Here is a 21,423-nt window from a genome sequence, read left to right on the forward strand (position 1 = left end):
CAAGGCTTACAGCTCGCTCTTGTCATGCAGTCTCAGTTCTTAAAGTTAGGTTTCAGTTCTCAGTTGACAGATGAAGTCTTTTGGCGCAGATGTATCTGGCGCCCTTAAGGGGTTTAGTTACAGGGGTAGGGATGGAGAGGGCGACTAGGTCCTTCCTAGTCAGGCTGGCAGAGAGTCTCTGGGTCCTCCTACTACTGGGCAAGATCAGTGGGATTCACAGGGCACCTCATTCACTTAAGAGGCAGTACCTAAATCCTGTCACTCTCAGAGGCATAAGTCCCTGGCTAGGCCCTACCGCCTACACTCCTGGTGGATTCTTCCAGCTCTGCTTCACCCCAATGGCCAACTCACCACAAGTGAGTTATAGTTACCTGATCTAACTATAACGTGGAATTTCATTGGTTTTTTACGAGTGAAATGTACAACTAACTATAACATGTGTGAAACCTATGGTTTTTTCAGTGAATTTGCAAGGTTTTTTAAATGCTAATTCCTAACTATAACGTGTGTGAAACCTATGGTTTTTTCAGTGAATATATATATATATATATATATATATATTCAGATGGGATTACCCCCCGTCTTGATCGTGCCGAGGAAGTAACAGCCTCTCAGAAAGTCACAAATTTTAAAAACATTTGCAAAATCGATATTTACTCACCTGCCTGCAGAAAAACGAGTCCTCAGAAGATACTAGTGCCTGCGAAGATCAATATTTGCCAGTGTGGCTATAAACATTTATGGATTGCCATTATACTTTCAAATAACATCAAAGTGCACTATGGGACCGGTAGTATTGTGAATGCGGTCACGTGATGCATTCAATCAATTATGACCGAGCGCACCTGGGCGCTTGAATTCCTGTCCGTGAGCAAGGCATTCAGCCGAAACGTTGGACCAGAAGGAAACAAGCGCTGCATAAAGACTCTCTGAAATAAAGCTAGTTCCAAGGTAATGGACCTCACAGTTTTGTTCTTCAAGTGTGGATTTGTGGGCAGCTCCGCACCCACGTAGCGAGGCCACCCTGAAGGGCTTGGGGTTCCCGTAACGGGGAAATGCTTTTGCTTCTCATGGATATCAATGGAGGAGCTCAGTCCACACGCGCCCCTGACCCACGAGGGAGTGCTACTGTAGCGAAAAGGAACGGCGCGTGGAAGGGATTCAGATGGGATTACCCCCCGTCATGATCGTGCCCAGGAAGTAACAGCCTCTCAGAAAGTCACAAATTTTAAAAATATTTGCAAAATCGATATTTACTCACCTGTCTGCAGAAAAACGAGTCCTCAGAAGATACTAGTGCCTCGAAGATCAATATTTGCCAGTGTGGCTATAAACATTTATGGATTGCCATTATACTTTCAAATAACATCAAAGTGCACTATGGGACCGGTAGTATTGTGATTGCGGTCACGTGATGCATTCAATCAATTATGACCGAGCGCACCTGGGTGCTTGAATTCCTGTCCGTGAGCAAGGCATTCAGCCGAAACGTTGGACCAGAAGGAAACAAGCGCTGCATAAAGACTCTCTGAAATAAAGCTAGTTCCAAGGTAATGGGCCTCACAGTTTTGTTCTTCCAGTGGTGATTTGTGGGTAGCTCCGTACCCACGTAGCAAAGCCACCCTGAAGGGCTTGGGGCTCCCGTAACGGGGAAACGCTTTTGCTTCTCATGGATATATATATATGTACACATAAGTAATATATACATTTGTTAAGCAGACCTAAAAAATACCTATATTTTTGTTTTAAACCAAAGTTATTTGTGCAAATAAATATACAAACATATAATCACATTTTAAATGTTCACATAAACAGGGATATGATGCACATTAGTGTTTGAGTATAATGGATGTGTAGGAAAGAGACAACTCTTGAGTAGTCTTCTGAAGATAAGATAGTTATCCGTCAATCTTATTTTTGGGGTCATAAATTCTTTAGTTTGGCTGCTTGAACAGAGAGATGTGTCACCTATGTTTTTTTCATGCATGGTGAGAATTTGAGGCGAGTTGCCAATCTTGAGCAGAGGTTCCTTTGTTGAATGTATTTGGTGATTTTATTGCTGATGAAAAGCAGTCTTGTTCCATATATTGTTTTGTGGGTGATACAACGCAGCTTGAAGGTGAATTTTCTGGCAACCACTAACCAATACAGCGCCCTAAAAGCAGGGGAGATGTGGGCTTGTGGCTTTACATGTAGGAGTAGTCTGGCAGGAGAGTTCTGAATCTTTTGCAGGCTTTTCACAGTTGATAAAAATCTGTGGTAGAGTCCATTGGTGTAATCAAGTTTAGACAGGACAGGAGAGATAGTAGCCTGGACGTTGTGTGGAAATCACAGGTGGGGGAAGATGTGTTTTCATAATAATGAAGCTTGATCTTGCTAGTTTGTTCACTTGGACACTTGGTAGCTTGGGTTCCATGGTAATTCCAAGGTTTCTTACTTTCTTAGATACTTTAGGAGGTGGTCCCAGGTCAGGCGCAGAGTGGGTCATACATTTTCCAATTGCCACATGTGAATATTTCAGTTTTGGAAGCATTCAATTTGAGATGGCTCCATGTCATCCACTGATCAATGCCTCAGAGGCAACTGAAGATATTTGAGTTTCCAATGTTTTGGTTTTTTTCCAGTTTAGGGAGTATTTGTGTGTCATCTGTATAGTTATAGCACGTGAGCTGAAATTCATTGATCATTACGGAAATGACTTCATGTAGATGTTGAAAAGCAAGGGTGAGATAATAGAGCCTAGAGGGATCCCTGCTTTTGTGAAGTACGGTTTGGATGAGAAACGGGGAGTATGGATGACATTTGTTCTGTTTTGAACATAGGATGTGATCCAGTCAAGAGCTGTGTCCTCTATGACGGCTTCGTAGAGTCTTTGTATTAGATTGTCATGGTCATCTGTGTCAAAGGCAGCTGATAGATCCAAGAAAAGTAGTGCAACAACTCAGTTAGGATCTACTGTGTTTTAACCCTTTGAATGCCCATGACGAGCTGGACTCGTCATGGCACACAGTTCTCGTGTGCCCATGATGAGTCCAGCTCGTCATGAGGCATCCCCTGCGAAATCCCTCTGGTGCAGGCACCAGAGGGATTTCCTTTAAAGCAAAATAGCCTCGGAGCTAGGGAAGAGCTTTTTTTTTTTTAGGGTGGGGGCTGCCCGAAATGGGCACGCTAATGCCCCCACCCACCCGCCATCATTACAGCCTTTCCACCCCCCCTGGGGGGCAGATGGGCATTGGCCCCTAATCTGCCCCTTCGGGGGGCGGAAAGCCCACTAGACACCAGGGATTTTTTTTAGTAAGTAAAAATAAGAGTGGGGGCTGCCCAAAACAGGCATGCCCATGCCCCCACCCCCTGCAATCATTAGTCTTTCTGCCCCCTCTGGGGGGCAGATGGGGCATTGGCCCCTAATCTGCCCCTTCGGGGGGTCAGAAAGCCCACTAAACACCAGGGATTTGTTTTTAGAAGGTTTTTTGTTAGGGTGCGGGCTGCCCGAAACGGGCACGCCAATGCCCCCACCCACCCGCCACCATTACAGCCTTTCTGCCCCCCCGGGGGGCAGATGGGGCATTGGCCCCTAATCTGCCCCTTCGGGGGGGGGCAGAAAGCCCACTTGACGCCAAGGATTTTTTTTGCGCAATTGTTTTTAGGGTGTGGGCTGCCCGAAACAGGCACGCCAATGCCCCCACCCTCCCCCGCACAAAAATGACAGTCTTTCTGCCCCCCAGGAGGCAGATGGGAGCAGTAGCCCCCAATCTGGCCCCCCCTGGGGGGCGCAGAAAGCCCACTAGAAACCATAGATTTTTTTGTTTTATTAGGGTAGGGGCTCCCCAAAATGGGCATGACAATACCCCCACCCCCAGAGAAATTCCAGTCTTTCTGCCCCCCGGGAGGGCAGATGGTGGCAATGGCCCCTGATCTACCCCCTAGGGGTGCAGAAAGCCTACTAGGCGCCAGCGGGTACGCAGGCTTTTGTAATGCGTGGGGGTGGGGGCTGCCCAAAATGGTCATACCAATGCCTCCACCCCCACCAAAAATAGCCACAGTCTTTCTGCCCCTTTAGGGGCATATCGGAAGGAAACCCCCTTCCCCGATTCCCCCCTCCCAGGGCGGCAGAAAGCCCACTGGGCTCTGACTTTTCTTTAGCAATGTGCATACCTGTGGATTTTGGGCCCTAGCGCAGTTGGGACGTAGGCAAACCTAGCAAACCTGTACATTTATGAAAACTAGACACCGAGGGGAATCCAGGATGGGGTGACTTGACTGGCTCTCACCAGGTTCTGTTACCCAGAATCCATTGCAAACCTAAAAATGTGTCCAAAATAACACATTTTCCTCACATTTCTGTGGTGGAAAGTTCTGGAATCTGCATGGGTCCACAAAATTCCACCCACCCCCCGTTCCCCAAAGTCTTCAGAGAAAAATGGTACCTCACTTGCGTGGGTAGGGCCCAAGGAGACATCAAAATTACCTGTCACAAAACAACCTGGTTTTCCAAAGGGGGTCCCATGAGTTTTTGGCCCCGGGCTGGACGGCCAACTAGAGAAACCTACCAAACCCACGCATTTCTGAAAACTAGACACCCGGGGATTCCAGGGAGGTCTGGCTTGCGTGGATCCCCCAATGTTTCCTTACCCAGAATGCCCTGCAAACCTCAAATTTAGCTGAAAAAATCACCTTTTTCACCCATTTTTGTGTGGGAAAGTTGTGGCATCACGGGACTGACACAAATTTCCTACCACCCAGCATTCCCCCGGGTCTCCCGATAAAAACGGTGCCTCACTCGTGTGGGAGGCCCAAGTACCCGCGAGAGGCAAGGGCCCACAACGTACTGAGGCGACATGAAAATTGACTATCTCAAAACTACCTGGTTTTGCAAGGGGGGTCACTTGGTTTTTTAGCCCGGTGCTCAGCGGCCACCTAGGGAAACCTAGCAAACCCACACATTTCTGAAAACTAGACACCCGGGGATTCCAGGGAGGTATGGCTTGCGTGGATACCCCAACGTTTCCTTATCCAGAATGCCCTGCAAACCTCACATTTAGCTTAAAAAATCACCTTTTTCACACATTTTGTGTGGGAAAGTTGTGGCATCACCGGGCTGACACAAATTTCCTACCACCCAGCGCTCCCCCAGGTCTCCCGATAAAAACGGAGCCTCACTCATGTGGGAGTCCCAAGTACCCGCGACAGGCAAGGGCCCACAACGTAGTGAGGCGACATGAAAATTGCCTATCTCAAAACGACCTGGTTTTGCAAGGGGGGTCACTTGGGTTTTTGGCCCGCTGCTCGGCGGCCACCTAGGGAAACCTACCAAAGCCACACATTTCTGAAAACTAAACACCCGGGGGATTCCAGGGAGGTATGGCTTGCGTGGATCCCCCAACGTTTCCTTACCCGGAATGCCCTGCAAACCTAAAATTTAGCTGAAAAAAATCAACTTTTTCACACATTTTTGTGTGGGAAAGTTGTGGCATCACTGGGCTGACACAAATTTCCTACCACCCAGTGTTTCCCCGGGTCTCCCGATAAAAACAATGCCTCACTCGTGTGGGAGGCCCAAGTACCCGCGACAGGCAAGGGCCCACAACGTAGTGAGGCGACATGAAAATTGCCTATCTCAAAACGACCTGGTTTTGCAAGGGGGGTCACTTGGTTTTTTGGCCCGGTGCTCGGCGGCCACCTAGGGAAACCTAGCAAACCCACACATTTCTGAAAACTACACACCCGTGGGATTCCAGGGTGGTATGGCTTGTGTGGATCCCCCAACGTTTCCTTACACAGATTGCCCTGCAAACCTCACATTTAGCTGAAAAAATCACCTTTTTCACACATTTTTGTGTGGGAAAGTTGTGGCATCACCGTGCTGACACAAATTTCCTACCACCCAGCGTTCCCCCGGGTCTCCCAATAAAAACGGTGCCTCACTCGTGTGGGAGGCCCATGTACCCGCGACAGGCAAAGGCCCACAACCTAGTGAGGCGGCATGAAAATTGCCTATCTCAAAACGTCCTGGTTTTGCATGGGGGGTCACTTGGTTTTTTGGCCCGGTGCTCGGCGGCCACCTAGGGAAACCTACCAAACCTACACATTTCTGAAAACTAGACATCCGGGGGATTCCAGAAAGGTATGGCTTGCGTGGATCCCACAACGTTTCCTTACCCAGAATGCCCTGCAAACCTCACATTTAGCTGAAAAAATCACCCTTTTCACACATTTTTGTGTGGGAAAGTTGTGGCATCACCGGGCTGACACAAATTTCCTACCACCCAGCATTACCCCGGGTCTCCCAATAAAAACGGTGCCTCACTCGTGTGGGAGGCCCAAGTACCCGAGACAGGCAAGGGCCCACAACGTAGTGAGGCGACATGAAAATTGCCTATCTCAAAACGACCTGGTTTTGCAAGGGGGGTCATTTGGTTTTTTGGCCCGGTGCTTGGCGGCCACCTAGGGAAACCTAGTAAACCCACACATTTCTGAAAACTAGACACCCGTGGGATTCCAGGGCGGTATGGCTTGTGTGGATCCCCCAACGTTTCCTTACCCAGATTGCCCTGCAAACCTCACATTTAGCTGAAAAAATCACCTTTTTCACACATTTTTGTGTGGGAAAGTTGTGGCATCACCGTGCTGACACAAATTTCCTACCACCCAGCGTTCCCCCGGGTCTCCCAATAAAAACGGTGCCTCACTCGTGTGGGAGGCCCATGTACCCACGACAGGCAAGGGCCCACAACCTAGTGAGGCGACATTAAAATTGCCTATCTCAAAACGACCTGGTTTTGCAAGGGGGGTCACTTGGTTTTTTGGCCTGGTGCTCAGTGGCCACCTAGGGAAACATACCAAACCCACACATTTCTGAAAACTAGACACCGGGGGATTCCAGGGAGGTGTGGCTTGCGTGGATCCCCCAACGTTTCCTCACCCAGAATACCCTGCAAACCTCAAATTTTGCTGAAAAAATCACCTTTTTCACACATTTTTGTGTGGGAAAGTTGTGGCATCACCGGGCTGACACAAATTTCCTACCACCCAGCGTTCCCCCGGGTCTCCCGATAAAAACAGTGCCTCACTCGTGTGGGAGGCCCAAGTACCCGCGACAAGCAAGGGTCCAAAACGTAGTGCGCCTCAACAGGCAAGGGTCCTAAACGTAGTACGCCTCACTACATTTTGGACCCTTGCCCATGGCGGGTCCTCAGGCCTCCCACACAAGTGACCCCCCTTGCAAAACCAGGTCGTTTTGAGGTAGGCAATTTTCATGTCGCCTCAATACGTTTTGGGCCCTTGCCTGTCACTGGTACTTGGGCCTCCCACATGAGTGAGTCACCGTTTTTATCGGGAGACCCGGGGGAACACTGGGTGGTAAGAAATTTGTGTCAGCCCGGTGATGCCACAACTTTCCCACACAAAAATGTGTGAAAAATGTGATTTTTTCAGCTAAATTTGAGGTTTGCAGGGCATTCTGGGCAAGGAAACTTTGGGGGATCCATGCAAGCCATACCTCCCTGGAATCCCCTGGGTGTCTAGTTTTCAGACATGTGTGGGTTTGGTACATTTTCGTAGATGGGCGCCGAGCACCGGGCCAAAAAACCAAGTGACCCCCCTTGCAAAACCAGGTCGTTTTGAGATAGGCAATTTTCATGTCGCCTCACTACGTTGTGGGCCCTTGCCTGTCGCGGGTACTTGGGCCTCCAACATGAGTGAGGCACCGTTTTAATCGGGAGACCCGGGGGAACGCTGGGTGGTAGGAAATTTGTGTCAGCCCAGTGATGCCACAACTTTCCCACACAAAAATATGTGAAAAAGGTGATTTTCTCAGCTAAATTTGAGGTTTGCAGGGCATTCTGGGTAAGGAAATGTTGGGGGATCCACGCAAGCCATACCTCCCTGGAATCCCCCGGGTGTCTAGTTTTCAGAAATGTGTGGGTTTGGTAGATTTCCCTAGATGGGCGCCGAGCACCGGGCCAAAAAACCAAGTGACCCCCCTTGCAAAACCAGGTCGTTTTGAGATAGGCAATTTTCATGTCGCCTCACTACGTTGTGGGCCCTTGCCTGTCGCGGGTACTTGGGCCTCCCACATGAGTGAGGCACCGTTTTTATCGGGAGACCCAGGGGAACGCTGGGTGGTAGGAAATTTGTGTCAGCCCAGTGATGCCACAACTTTCCCACACAAAAATGTGTGAAAAAGGTGAGTTTTTTTCAGCTAAATTTGAGGTTTGCAGGGCATTCTGGGTAAGGAAACGTTGGGGGATCCACGCAAGCCATACCTCCCTGGAATTCCCCGGGTGTCTAGTTTTCAGAAATGTGTGGGTATGGTAGGTTTCTCTAGGTGGCCGCCGAGCACCGGGCCAAAAAACCAAGTGACCCTCCTTGCAAAACCAGGTCGTTTTGAGATAGGCAATTTTCATGTTGCCTCACTTTGTTGTGGGCCCTTGCCTGTCGCGGGTACTTGGGCCTCCCACATGAGTGAGGCACAGTTTTTATCGGGATACCCGGGGGAATGCCGGGTGGTAGGAAATTTGTGTCAGCCCGGTGATGCCACAACTTTCCCACACAAAAATGTGTGAAAAGGTGATTGTTTCAGCTAAATTTGAGGTTTGCAGGGCATTCTGGGTAAGGAAACGTTGGGGGATCCACGCAAGCCATACCTCCCTGGAATTCTCCGGGTGTCTAGTTTTCAGAAATGTGTGGGTTTGGTAGGTTTCCCTAGGTGTCCGCCGAGCACCGGGCCAAAAAACCAAGTGACCCCCCATGCAAAACCAGGTCGTTTTGAGATAGGCAATTTTCATGTCGCCTCACTACGTTGTGGGCCCTTGCCTGTCTCGGGTACTTGGGCCTCCCACACGAGTGAGGCCCCGTTTTTATCTGGAGACCCGGGGGAACGCTGGGTGGTAGGAAATTTGTGTCAGCCCAGTGATGCTACAACTTTCCCACTCAAAAATATGTGAAAAAGGTTATTTTTTTCAGCTAAATTTGAGGTTTGCAGGGCATTCTGGGTAAGGAAACGTTGGGGGATCCACGCAAGCCATACCTCCCTGTAATCCCCCGGGTGTCTAGTTTTTAGAAATGTGTGGGTTTTGTAGATTTCCCTAGGTGGCCGCCGAGCACCGGGCCAAAAAACAAAGTGACCCCCCTTGCAAAACCAGGTCGTTTTGAGATAGGCAATTTTCATGTCGCCTCACTACGTTGTGGGCCCTTGCTTGTCGCGGGTACTTGGGCCTCCCACACGAGTGAGAAACCGTTTTTATCGGGAGACCTGGGGGAACGCTGGGTGGTAGGAAATTTGTGTCAGCCCAGTGATGCCACAACTTTCCCACACAAAAATGTGTGAAAAAGGTGATTTTTTCAGCTTAATTTGAGGTTTGCAGGGCATTCTGGGTAAGGAAACGTTGGGGGATCCACGCAAGCCATACCTCCCTAGAATCCCCCAGGTGTCTAGTTTTCAAAAATGTGTGGGTATGGTAGGTTTCCCTAGGTGTCCGCCGAGCACCGGGCCAAAAAACCAAGTGACCCCCCATGCAAAACCAGGTCGTTTTGAGATAGGCAATTTTCATGTCGCCTCAGTACGTTGTGGGCCCTTGCCTGTCGCGGGTACTTGGGCCTCCCACACGAGTGAAGCACCGTTTTTATCTGGAGACCCAGGGGAACGCTGGGTGGTAGGAAATTTGTGTCAGCCCAGTGATGCCACAACTTTCCCACACAAAAATGTGTGAAAAAGGTGATTTTTTTCAGCTAAATTTGAGGTTTGCAGGGCATTCTGGGTAAGGAAACGTTGGGGGATCCACGCAAGCCATACCTCCCTGGAATCCCCCGGGTGTCTAGTTTTTAGAAGTGTGTGGGTTTGGTAGATTTCCCTAGGTGGCCGCCGAGCACCGGGCCAAAAAACCAAGTGACCCCCCTTGCAAAACCAGGTCGTTTTGACATAGGCAATTTTCATGTCGCCTCACTAAGTTGTGGGCCCTTGCTTGTCGCGGGTACTTGGGCCTCCCACACGAGTGAGGCACCATTTTTATCGGGAGACCCGGGGAAATGCCGGGTGGTAGGAAATTTGTGTCAGCCCGGTGATGCCACAACTTTCCCACACAAAAATGTGTGAAAAAGGTGATTGTTTCAGCTAAATTTAAGGTTTGCAGGGCATTCTGGGTAAGGAAACGTTGGGGTATCCACGCAAGCCATACCTCCCTGGAATCCCCCGGGTGTCTAGTTTTCAGAAATGTATGGGTATGGTAGGTTTCCCTAGGTGGCCACCGAGCACCGGGCAAAAAAACCAAGTGACCCTCCTTGCAAAACCAGGTCGTTTTGAGATAGGCAATTTTCATGTTGCCTCACTACATTGTGGGCCCTTGCCTGTCGCGGGTACTTGGGCCTCCCACACGAGTGAGGCACCGTTTTTATCGGGAGACCCGGGGGAACGCTGGGTGGTAGGAAATTTGTGTCAGCCCACTGATACCACAACTTTCCCACACAAAAATGTGTGAAAAAGGTGATTTTTTCAGCTAAATTTGAGGTTTGCAGGGCATTCTGGGTAAGGAAACGTTGGGGTATCCACGCAAGCCATACCTCCCTGGAATCCCCCGGGTGTCTAGTTTTCAGAAATGTATGGGTATGGTAGGTTTCCCTAGGTGGCCACCGAGCACCGGGCCAAAAAACCAAGTGACCCTCCTTGCAAAACCAGGTCGTTTTGAGATAGGCAATTTTCATGTCGCCTCACTACATTGTGGGCCCTTGCCTGTCGCGGGTACTTGGGCCTCCCACACGAGTGAGGCACCGTTTTTATCGGGAGACCCGGGGGAACGCTGGGTGGTAGGAAATTTGTGTCAGCCCAGTGATGCCACAACTTTCCCACACAGAAATGTGTGAAAAAGGTGATTTTTTCAGCTAAATTTGAGGTTTGCAGGGCATTCTTGGTAAGAAAACGTTGGGGGATCCACGCAAGCCATACCTCCCTGGAATCCCCCGGGTATCTAGTTTTCAGAAATGTGTGGGTTATGTAGATTGCCCTAGGTGGCCACCGAGCACCAGGCCAAAAATCCAAGTGACCCCCCTTGCAAAACCAGGTAGTTTTGAGATAGGCAATTTTCATGTCGCCTCACTACGTTGTGGGCCCTTGCCTGTCGCGGGTACTTGGGCCTCCCACACGAGTGAGGCACCGTTTTTATCGGGAGTCCCGGGGGAACACTGGGTGGTAGGAAATTTGTGTCAGCCCACTGATACCACAACTTTCCCACACAAAAATGTGTGAAAAAGGTGATTTTTTCAGCTAAATTTGAGGTTTGCAGGGCATTCTGGGTAAGAAAACGTTAGGGGATCCACGCAAGCCATATCTCCCTGGAATCCCCCGGGTGTCTAGTTTTTAGAAATGTGTGGGTTTGGTAGGTTTCCCTAGGTGGCCACCGAGCACCGGGCCAAAAAACCAAGTGACCCTCCTTGCAAAACCAGGTCGTTTTGAGATTGGCAATTTTCATGTTGCCTCACTACGTTGTGGGCCCTTGCATGTCGCGAGTACTTGGGCCTCCCACACGAGTGAGGCACAATTTTTATCGAGAGACCCGGGGGAATGCTGGGTGGTAGAAAATTTGTGTCAGCCCGTCGATGCCACAACTTTCCCACACAAAAATGTATGAAAAATATGATTTTTTCAGCTAAATTTGAGGTTTGCAGGGCATTCTGGGTAAGAAAACGTTTGGGGGATCCATGCAAGCCATACCTCCCTGGAATCCCCCGGGTGTCTAGTTTTCAGAAATGTGCGGGTTTGGTAGGTTTCCCTAAGTGGCCGCCGAGCACCGGGTCAAAAAACCAAGTGACCCCCCTTGCAAAACCAGGTCGTTTTGAGATAGGCAATTTTCATGTCGCCTCACTACGTTGTGGGCCCTTGCCTGTCGCGGGTACTTGGGTCTCCCACATGAGTGAGGCACTGTTTTTATAGGGAGACCCGGGGGAATGCTGGGTGGTAGGAAATTTGTATCAGCCCAGTGATGCCACAACTTTCTCACACAAAAATGTGTGAAAAAGGTGATTTTTTCAGCTAAATTTGAGGTTTGCAGGGCATTCTGGGTAAGGAAACGTTGGGGGATCCACGCAAGCCATACCTCCCTGGAATCCCCCGGGTGTCTAGTTTTCAAAAATGTGTGGGTATGGTAGGTTTCCCTAGGTGGCCGCCGAGCACCGGGCCAAAAAACCAAGTGACCCTCCTTGCAAAACCAGATCGTTTTGCGCTAGGCAATTTTCATGTTGCCTCACTTCGTTGTGGGCCCTTGCCTGTCGCGGGTACTTGGGCCTCCCACATGAGTGAGGCACAGTTTTTATCGGGAGACCCGGGGGAATGCCGGGTGGTAGGAAATTTGTGTCAGCCCGTCGATGCCACAACTTTCCCACACAAAAATGTATGAAAAATATGATTTTTTCAGCTAAATTTGAGGTTTGCAGGGCATTCTGGGTAAGGAAACGTTGGGGGATCCACGCAAGCCATACCTCCCTGGAATTCCCCGGGTGTCTAGTTTTCAGAAATGTTTGGGTTTGGTAGGTTTCCCTAGGTGGCCGTCGAGCACCGGGCCAAAAAACCAAGTGACCCCCCTTGCAAAACCAGGTCGTTTTGAGATAGGCAATTTTCATGTCGCCTCAGCACGTTGTGGGCCCTTGCCTGTCGCGGGTACTTGGGCCTCCCACACGAGTGAGGCCCCGTTTTTATCTGGAGACCCGGGGGAACGCTGGGTGGTAGGAAATTTGTGTCAGCCCAGTGATGCTACAACTTTCCCACTCAAAAATATGTGAAAAAGGTTATTTTTTTCAGCTAAATTTGAGGTTTGCAGGGCATTCTGGGTAAGGAAACGTTGGGGGATCCACGCAAGCCATACCTCCCTGTAATCCCCCGGATGTCTAGTTTTTAGAAATGTGTGGGTTTTGTAGATTTCCCTAGGTGGCCGCCGAGCACCGGGCCAAAAAACCAAGTGACCCCCCTTGCAAAACCAGGTCGTTTTGAGATAGGCAATTTTCATGTCGCCTCACTACGTTGTGGGCCCTTGCTTGTCGCGGGTACTTGGGCCTCCCACACGAGTGAGGCACCGTTTTTATCGGGAGACCTGGGGGAACGCTGGGTGGTAGGAAATTTGTGTCAGCCCAGTGATGCCACAACTTTCCCACACAAAAATGTGTGAAAAAGGTGATTTTTTCAGCTTAATTTGAGGTTTGCAGGGCATTCTGGGTAAGGAAACGTTGGGGGATCCACGCAAGCCATACCTCCCTGGAATCCCCCAGGTGTCTAGTTTTCAAAAATGTGTGGGTATGGTAGGTTTCCCTAGGTGGCCGCCGAGCACCGGGCCAAAAAACCAAGTGACCCTCCTTGCAAAACCAGATCGTTTTGAGATAGGCAATTTTCATGTCGCCTCAGTACGTTGTGGGCCCTTGCCTGTCGCAGGTACTTGGGCCTCCCACACGAGTGAGGCACCGTTTTTATCGGGAGACCCGGGGGAATGCTGGGTGGTAAGAAATTTGTGTCAGCCCAGTGATGCCACAACTTTCCCACACAAAAATATGTGAAAAAGGTGATTTTCTCAGCTAAATTTGAGGTTTGCAGGGCATTCTGGGTAAGGAAACGTTGGGAGATCCACGTAAGCCATACCTCCCTGGAATCCCCCGGGTGTCTAGTTTTCAGAAATGTGTGGGTTTGGTAGATTTCCCTAGATGGGCGCCGAGCACCGGGCCAAAAAACCAAGTGACCCCCCTTGCAAAACCAGGTCGTTTTGAGATAGGCAATTTTCATGTCGCCTCACTACGTTTTGGGCCCTTGCCTGTCGCGGGTACTTGGGCCTCCCACATGAGTGAGGCACCGTTTTTATCGGGAGACCCAGGGGAACGCTGGGTGGTAGGAAATTTGTGTCAGCCCAGTGATGCCACAACTTTCCCACACAAAAATGTGTGAAAAAGGTGAGTTTTTTTCAGCTAAATTTGAGGTTTGCAGGGCATTCTGGGTAAGGAAACGTTGGGGGATCCACGCAAGCCATACCTCCCTGGAATTCCCCGGGTGTCTAGTTTTCAGAAATGTGTGGGTATGGTAGGTTTCTCTAGGTGGCCGCCGAGCACCGGGCCAAAAAACCAAGTGACCCTCCTTGCAAAACCAGGTCGTTTTGAGATAGGCAATTTTCATGTTGCCTCACTTTGTTGTGGGCCCTTGCCTGTCGCGGGTACTTGGGCCTCCCACATGAGTGAGGCACAGTTTTTATCGGGATACCCGGGGGAATGCCGGGTGGTAGGAAATTTGTGTCAGCCCGGTGATGCCACAACTTTCCCACACAAAAATGTGTGAAAAGGTGATTGTTTCAGCTAAATTTGAGGTTTGCAGGGCATTCTGGGTAAGGAAACGTTGGGGGATCCACGCAAGCCATACCTCCCTGGAATTCTCCGGGTGTCTAGTTTTCAGAAATGTGTGGGTTTGGTAGGTTTCCCTAGGTGTCCGCCGAGCACCGGGCCAAAAAACCAAGTGACCCCCCATGCAAAACCAGGTCGTTTTGAGATAGGCAATTTTCATGTCGCCTCACTACGTTGTGGGCCCTTGCCTGTCTCGGGTACTTGGGCCTCCCACACGAGTGAGGCCCCGTTTTTATCTGGAGACCCGGGGGAACGCTGGGTGGTAGGAAATTTGTGTCAGTCCAGTGATGCTACAACTTTCCCACTCAAAAATATGTGAAAAAGGTTATTTTTTTCAGCTAAATTTGAGGTTTGCAGGGCATTCTGGGTAAGGAAACGTTGGGGGATCCACGCAAGCCATACCTCCCTGTAATCCCCCGGGTGTCTAGTTTTTAGAAATGTGTGGGTTTTGTAGATTTCCCTAGGTGGCCGCCGAGCACCGGGCCAAAAAACCAAGTGACCCCCCTTGCAAAACCAGGTCGTTTTGAGATAGGCAATTTTCATGTCGCCTCACTACGTTGTGGGCCCTTGCTTGTCGCGGGTACTTGGGCCTCCCACACGAGTGAGAAACCGTTTTTATCGGGAGACCTGGGGGAACGCTGGGTGGTAGGAAATTTGTGTCAGCCCAGTGATGCCACAACTTTCCCACACAAAAATGTGTGAAAAAGGTGATTTTTTCAGCTTAATTTGAGGTTTGCAGGGCATTCTGGGTAAGGAAACGTTGGGGGATCCACGCAAGCCATACCTCCCTGGAATCCCCCAGGTGTCTAGTTTTAAAAAATGTGTGGGTATGGTAGGTTTCCCTAGGTGGCCGCCGAGCACCGGGCCAAAAAACCAAGTGACCCTCCTTGCAAAACCAGATCGTTTTGAGATAGGCAATTTTCATGTTGCCTCCCTTCGTTGTGGGCCCTTGCCTGTCGCGGGTACTTGGGCCTCCCACATGAGTGAGGCACAGTTTTTATTGGGAGACCCGGGGGAATGCCGGGTGGTAGGAAATTTGTGTCAGCCCGGTGATGCCACAACTTTCCCACACAAAAATGTGTGAAAAGGTGATTGTTTCAGCTAAATTTGAGGTTTGCAGGGCATTCTGGGTAAGGAAACGTTGGGGGATCCACGCAAGCCATACCTCCCTGGAATTCTCCGGGTGTCTAGTTTTCAGAAATGTGTGGGTTTGGTAGGTTTCCCTAGGTGTCCGCCGAGCACCGGGCCAAAAAACCAAGTGACCCCCCATGCAAAACCAGGTCGTTTTGAGATAGGCAATTTTCATGTCGCCTCACTACGTTGTGGGCCCTTGCCTGTCTCGGGTACTTGGGCCTCCCACACGAGTGAGGCCCCGTTTTTATCTGGAGACCCGGGGGAACGCTGGGTGGTAGGAAATTTGTGTCAGCCCAGTGATGCTACAACTTTCCCACTCAAAAATATGTGAAAAAGGTTATTTTTTTCAGCTAAATTTGAGGTTTGCAGGGCATTCTGGGTAAGGAAACGTTGGGGGATCCACGCAAGCCATACCTCCCTGTAATCCCCCGGGTGTCTAGTTTTTAGAAATGTGTGGGTTTTGTAGATTTCCCTAGGTGGCCGCCGAGCACCGGGCCAAAAAACAAAGTGACCCCCCTTGCAAAACCAGGTCGTTTTGAGATAGGCAATTTTCATGTCGCCTCACTACGTTGTGGGCCCTTGCTTGTCGCGGGTACTTGGGCCTCCCACACGAGTGAGAAACCGTTTTTATCGGGAGACCTGGGGGAACGCTGGGTGGTAGGAAATTTGTGTCAGCCCAGTGATGCCACAACTTTCCCACACAAAAATGTGTGAAAAAGGTGATTTTTTCAGCTTAATTTGAGGTTTGCAGGGCATTCTGGGTAAGGAAACGTTGGGGGATCCACGCAAGCCATACCTCCCTGGAATCCCCCAGGTGTCTAGTTTTCAAAAATGTGTGGGTATGGTAGGTTTCCCTAGGTGGCCGCCGAGCACCGGGCCAAAAAACCAAGTGACCCTCCTTGCAAAACCAGATCGTTTTGAGATAGGCAATTTTCATGTTGCCTCCCTTCGTTGTGGGCCCTTGCCTGTCGCGGGTACTTGGGCCTCCCACATGAGTGAGGCACAGTTTTTATTGGGAGACCCGGGGGACTGCCGGGTGGTAGGAAATTTGTGTCAGCCCGGTGATGCCACAACTTTCCCACACAAAAATGTGTGAAAAAGGTGATTGTTTCAGCTAAATTTGAGGTTTGCAGGGCATTCTGGGTAAGGAAACGTTGGGGGATCCACGCAAGCCATACCTCCCTGGAATTCCCCGGGTGTCTAGTTTTCAGAAATGTGTGGGTTTGGTAGGTTTCCCTAGGTGGCCGTCGAGCACCGGGCCAAAAAACTAAGTGACCCCCCTTGCAAAACCAGGTCGTTTTGAGATAGGCAATTTTCATGTCGCCTCAGTACGTTGTGGGCCCTTGCCTGTCGCGGGTACTTGGGCCTCCCACACGAGTGAAGCACCGTTTTTATCTGGAGACCCAGGGGAACGCTGGGTGGTAGGAAATTTGTGTCAGCCCAGTGATGCCACAACTTTCCCACACAAAAATGTGTGAAAAAGGTGATTTTTTTCAGCTAAATTTGAGGTTTGCAGGGCATTCTGGGTAAGGAAACGTTGGGGGATCCACGCAAGCCATACCTCCCTGGAATCCCCCGGGTGTCTAGTTTTCAGAAATGTATGGGTATGGTAGGTTTCCCTAGGTGGCCACCGAGCACCGGGCAAAAAAACCAAGTGACCCTCCTTGCAAAACCAGGTCGTTTTGAGATAGGCAATTTTCATGTTGCCTCACTACATTGTGGGCCCTTGCCTGTCGCGGGTACTTGGGCCTCCCACACGAGTGAGGCACCGTTTTTATCGGGAGACCCGGGGGAACGCTGGGTGGTAGGAAATTTGTGTCAGCCCACTGATACCACAACTTTCCCACACAAAAATGTGTGAAAAAGGTGATTTTTTCAGCTAAATTTGAGGTTTGCAGGGCATTCTGGGTAAGGAAACGTTGGGGTATCCACGCAAGCCATACCTCCCTGGAATCCCCCGGGTGTCTAGTTTTCAGAAATGTATGGGTATGGTAGGTTTCCCTAGGTGGCCACCGAGCACCGGGCCAAAAAACCAAGTGACCCTCCTTGCAAAACCAGGTCGTTTTGAGATAGGCAATTTTCATGTCGCCTCACTACATTGTGGGCCCTTGCCTGTCGCGGGTACTTGGGCCTCCCACACGAGTGAGGCACCGTTTTTATCGGGAGACCCGGGGGAACGCTGGGTGGTAGGAAATTTGTGTCAGCCCAGTGATGCCACAACTTTCCCACACAGAAATGTGTGAAAAAGGTGATTTTTTCAGCTAAATTTGAGGTTTGCAGGGCATTCTTGGTAAGAAAACGTTGGGGGATCCACGCAAGCCATACCTCCCTGGAATCCCCCGGGTATCTAGTTTTCAGAAATGTGTGGGTTTGGTAGATTGCCCTAGGTGGCCACCGAGCACCAGGCCAAAAATCCAAGTGACCCCCCTTGCAAAACCAGGTAGTTTTGAGATAGGCAATTTTCATGTCGCCTCACTACGTTGTGGGCCCTTGCCTGTCGCGGGTACTTGGGCCTCCCACACGAGTGAGGCACCGTTTTTATCGGGAGTCCCGGGGGAACACTGGGTGGTAGGAAATTTGTGTCAGCCCACTGATACCACAACTTTCCCACACAAAAATGTGTGAAAAAGGTGATTTTTTCAGCTAAATTTGAGGTTTGCAGGGCATTCTGGGTAAGAAAACTTTAGGGGATCCACGCAAGCCATATCTCCCTGGAATCCCCCGGGTGTCTAGTTTTTAGAAATGTGTGGGTTTGGTAGGTTTCCCTAGGTGGCCACCGAGCACCGGGCCAAAAAACCAAGTGACCCTCCTTGCAAAACCAGGTCGTTTTGAGATTGGCAATTTTCATGTTGCCTCACTACGTTGTGGGCCCTTGCATGTCGCGAGTACTTGGGCCTCCCACACGAGTGAGGCACAATTTTTATCGAGAGACCCGGGGGAATGCTGGGTGGTAGAAAATTTGTGTCAGCCCGTCGATGCCACAACTTTCCCACACAAAAATGTATGAAAAATATGATTTTTTCAGCTAAATTTGAGGTTTGCAGGGCATTCTGGGTAAGAAAACGTTTGGGGGATCCATGCAAGCCATACCTCCCTGGAATCCCCCGGGTGTCTAGTTTTCAGAAATGTGCGGGTTTGGTAGGTTTCCCTAAGTGGCCGCCGAGCACCGGGTCAAAAAACCAAGTGACCCCCCTTGCAAAACCAGGTCGTTTTGAGATAGGCAATTTTCATGTCGCCTCACTACGTTGTGGGCCCTTGCCTGTCGCGGGTACTTGGGTCTCCCACATGAGTGAGGCACTGTTTTTATAGGGAGACCCGGGGGAATGCTGGGTGGTAGGAAATTTGTATCAGCCCAGTGATGCCACAACTTTCTCACACAAAAATGTGTGAAAAAGGTGATTTTTTCAGCTAAATTTGAGGTTTGCAGGGCATTCTGGGTAAGGAAACGTTGGGGGATCCACGCAAGCCATACCTCCCTGGAATCCCCCGGGTGTCTAGTTTTCAAAAATGTGTGGGTATGGTAGGTTTCCCTAGGTGGCCGCCGAGCACCGGGCCAAAAAACCAAGTGACCCTCCTTGCAAAACCAGATCGTTTTGCGCTAGGCAATTTTCATGTTGCCTCACTTCGTTGTGGGCCCTTGCCTGTCGCGGGTACTTGGGCCTCCCACATGAGTGAGGCACAGTTTTTATCGGGAGACCCGGGGGAATGCCGGGTGGTAGGAAATTTGTGTCAGCCCGTCGATGCCACAACTTTCCCACACAAAAATGTATGAAAAATATGATTTTTTCAGCTAAATTTGAGGTTTGCAGGGCATTCTGGGTAAGGAAACGTTGGGGGATCCACGCAAGCCATACCTCCCTGGAATTCCCCGGGTGTCTAGTTTTCAGAAATGTTTGGGTTTGGTAGGTTTCCCTAGGTGGCCGTCGAGCACCGGGCCAAAAAACCAAGTGACCCCCCTTGCAAAACCAGGTCGTTTTGAGATAGGCAATTTTCATGTCGCCTCAGCACGTTGTGGGCCCTTGCCTGTCGCGGGTACTTGGGCCTCCCACACGAGTGAGGCCCCGTTTTTATCTGGAGACCCGGGGGAACGCTGGGTGGTAGGAAATTTGTGTCAGCCCAGTGATGCTACAACTTTCCCACTCAAAAATATGTGAAAAAGGTTATTTTTTTCAGCTAAATTTGAGGTTTGCAGGGCATTCTGGGTAAGGAAACGTTGGGGGATCCACGCAAGCCATACCTCCCTGTAATCCCCCGGATGTCTAGTTTTTAGAAATGTGTGGGTTTTGTAGATTTCCCTAGGTGGCCGCCGAGCACCGGGCCAAAAAACCAAGTGACCCCCCTTGCAAAACCAGGTCGTTTTGAGATAGGCAATTTTCATGTCGCCTCACTACGTTGTGGGCCCTTGCTTGTCGCGGGTACTTGGGCCTCCCACACGAGTGAGGCACCGTTTTTATCGGGAGACCTGGGGGAACGCTGGGTGGTAGGAAATTTGTGTCAGCCCAGTGATGCCACAACTTTCCCACACAAAAATGTGTGAAAAAGGTGATTTTTTCAGCTTAATTTGAGGTTTGCAGGGCATTCTGGGTAAGGAAACGTTGGGGGATCCACGCAAGCCATACCTCCCTGGAATCCCCCAGGTGTCTAGTTTTCAAAAATGTGTGGGTATGGTAGGTTTCCCTAGGTGGCCGCCGAGCACCGGGCCAAAAAACCAAGTGACCCTCCTTGCAAAACCAGATCGTTTTGAGATAGGCAATTTTCATGTCGCCTCAGTACGTTGTGGGCCCTTGCCTGTCGCAGGTACTTGGGCCTCCCACACGAGTGAGGCACCGTTTTTATCGGGAGACCCGGGGGAATGCTGGGTGGTAAGAAATTTGTGTCAGCCCAGTGATGCCACAACTTTCCCACACAAAAATATGTGAAAAAGGTGATTTTCTCAGCTAAATTTGAGGTTTGCAGGGCATTCTGGGTAAGGAAACGTTGGGAGATCCACGTAAGCCATACCTCCCTGGAATCCCCCGGGTGTCTAGTTTTCAGAAATGTGTGGGTTTGGTAGATTTCCCTAGATGGGCGCCGAGCACCGGGCCAAAAAACCAAGTGACCCCCCTTGCAAAACCAGGTCGTTTTGAGATAGGCAATTTTCATGTCGCCTCACTACGTTTTGGGCCCTTGCCTGTCGCGGGTACTTGGGCCTCCCACATGAGTGAGGCACCGTTTTTATCGGGAGACCCAGGGGAACGCTGGGTGGTAGGAAATTTGTGTCAGCCCAGTGATGCCACAACTTTCCCACACAAAAATGTGTGAAAAAGGTGAGTTTTTTTCAGCTAAATTTGAGGTTTGCAGGGCATTCTGGGTAAGGAAACGTTGGGGGATCCACGCAAGCCATACCTCCCTGGAATTCCCCGGGTGTCTAGTTTTCAGAAATGTGTGGGTATGGTAGGTTTCTCTAGGTGGCCGCCGAGCACCGGGCCAAAAAACCAAGTGACCCTCCTTGCAAAACCAGGTCGTTTTGAGATAGGCAATTTTCATGTTGCCTCACTTTGTTGTGGGCCCTTGCCTGTCGCGGGTACTTGGGCCTCCCACATGAGTGAGGCACAGTTTTTATCGGGATACCCGGGGGAATGCCGGGTGGTAGGAAATTTGTGTCAGCCCGGTGATGCCACAACTTTCCCACACAAAAATGTGTGAAAAGGTGATTGTTTCAGCTAAATTTGAGGTTTGCAGGGCATTCTGGGTAAGGAAACGTTGGGGGATCCACGCAAGCCATACCTCCCTGGAATTCTCCGGGTGTCTAGTTTTCAGAAATGTGTGGGTTTGGTAGGTTTCCCTAGGTGTCCGCCGAGCACCGGGCCAAAAAACCAAGTGACCCCCCATGCAAAACCAGGTCGTTTTGAGATAGGCAATTTTCATGTCGCCTCACTACGTTGTGGG

The sequence above is a fragment of the Triturus cristatus genome, chromosome 11 (assembly GCF_964204655.1).
Source record: "Triturus cristatus chromosome 11, aTriCri1.1, whole genome shotgun sequence".
NCBI classification, from domain to species: domain Eukaryota; kingdom Metazoa; phylum Chordata; class Amphibia; order Caudata; family Salamandridae; genus Triturus; species Triturus cristatus.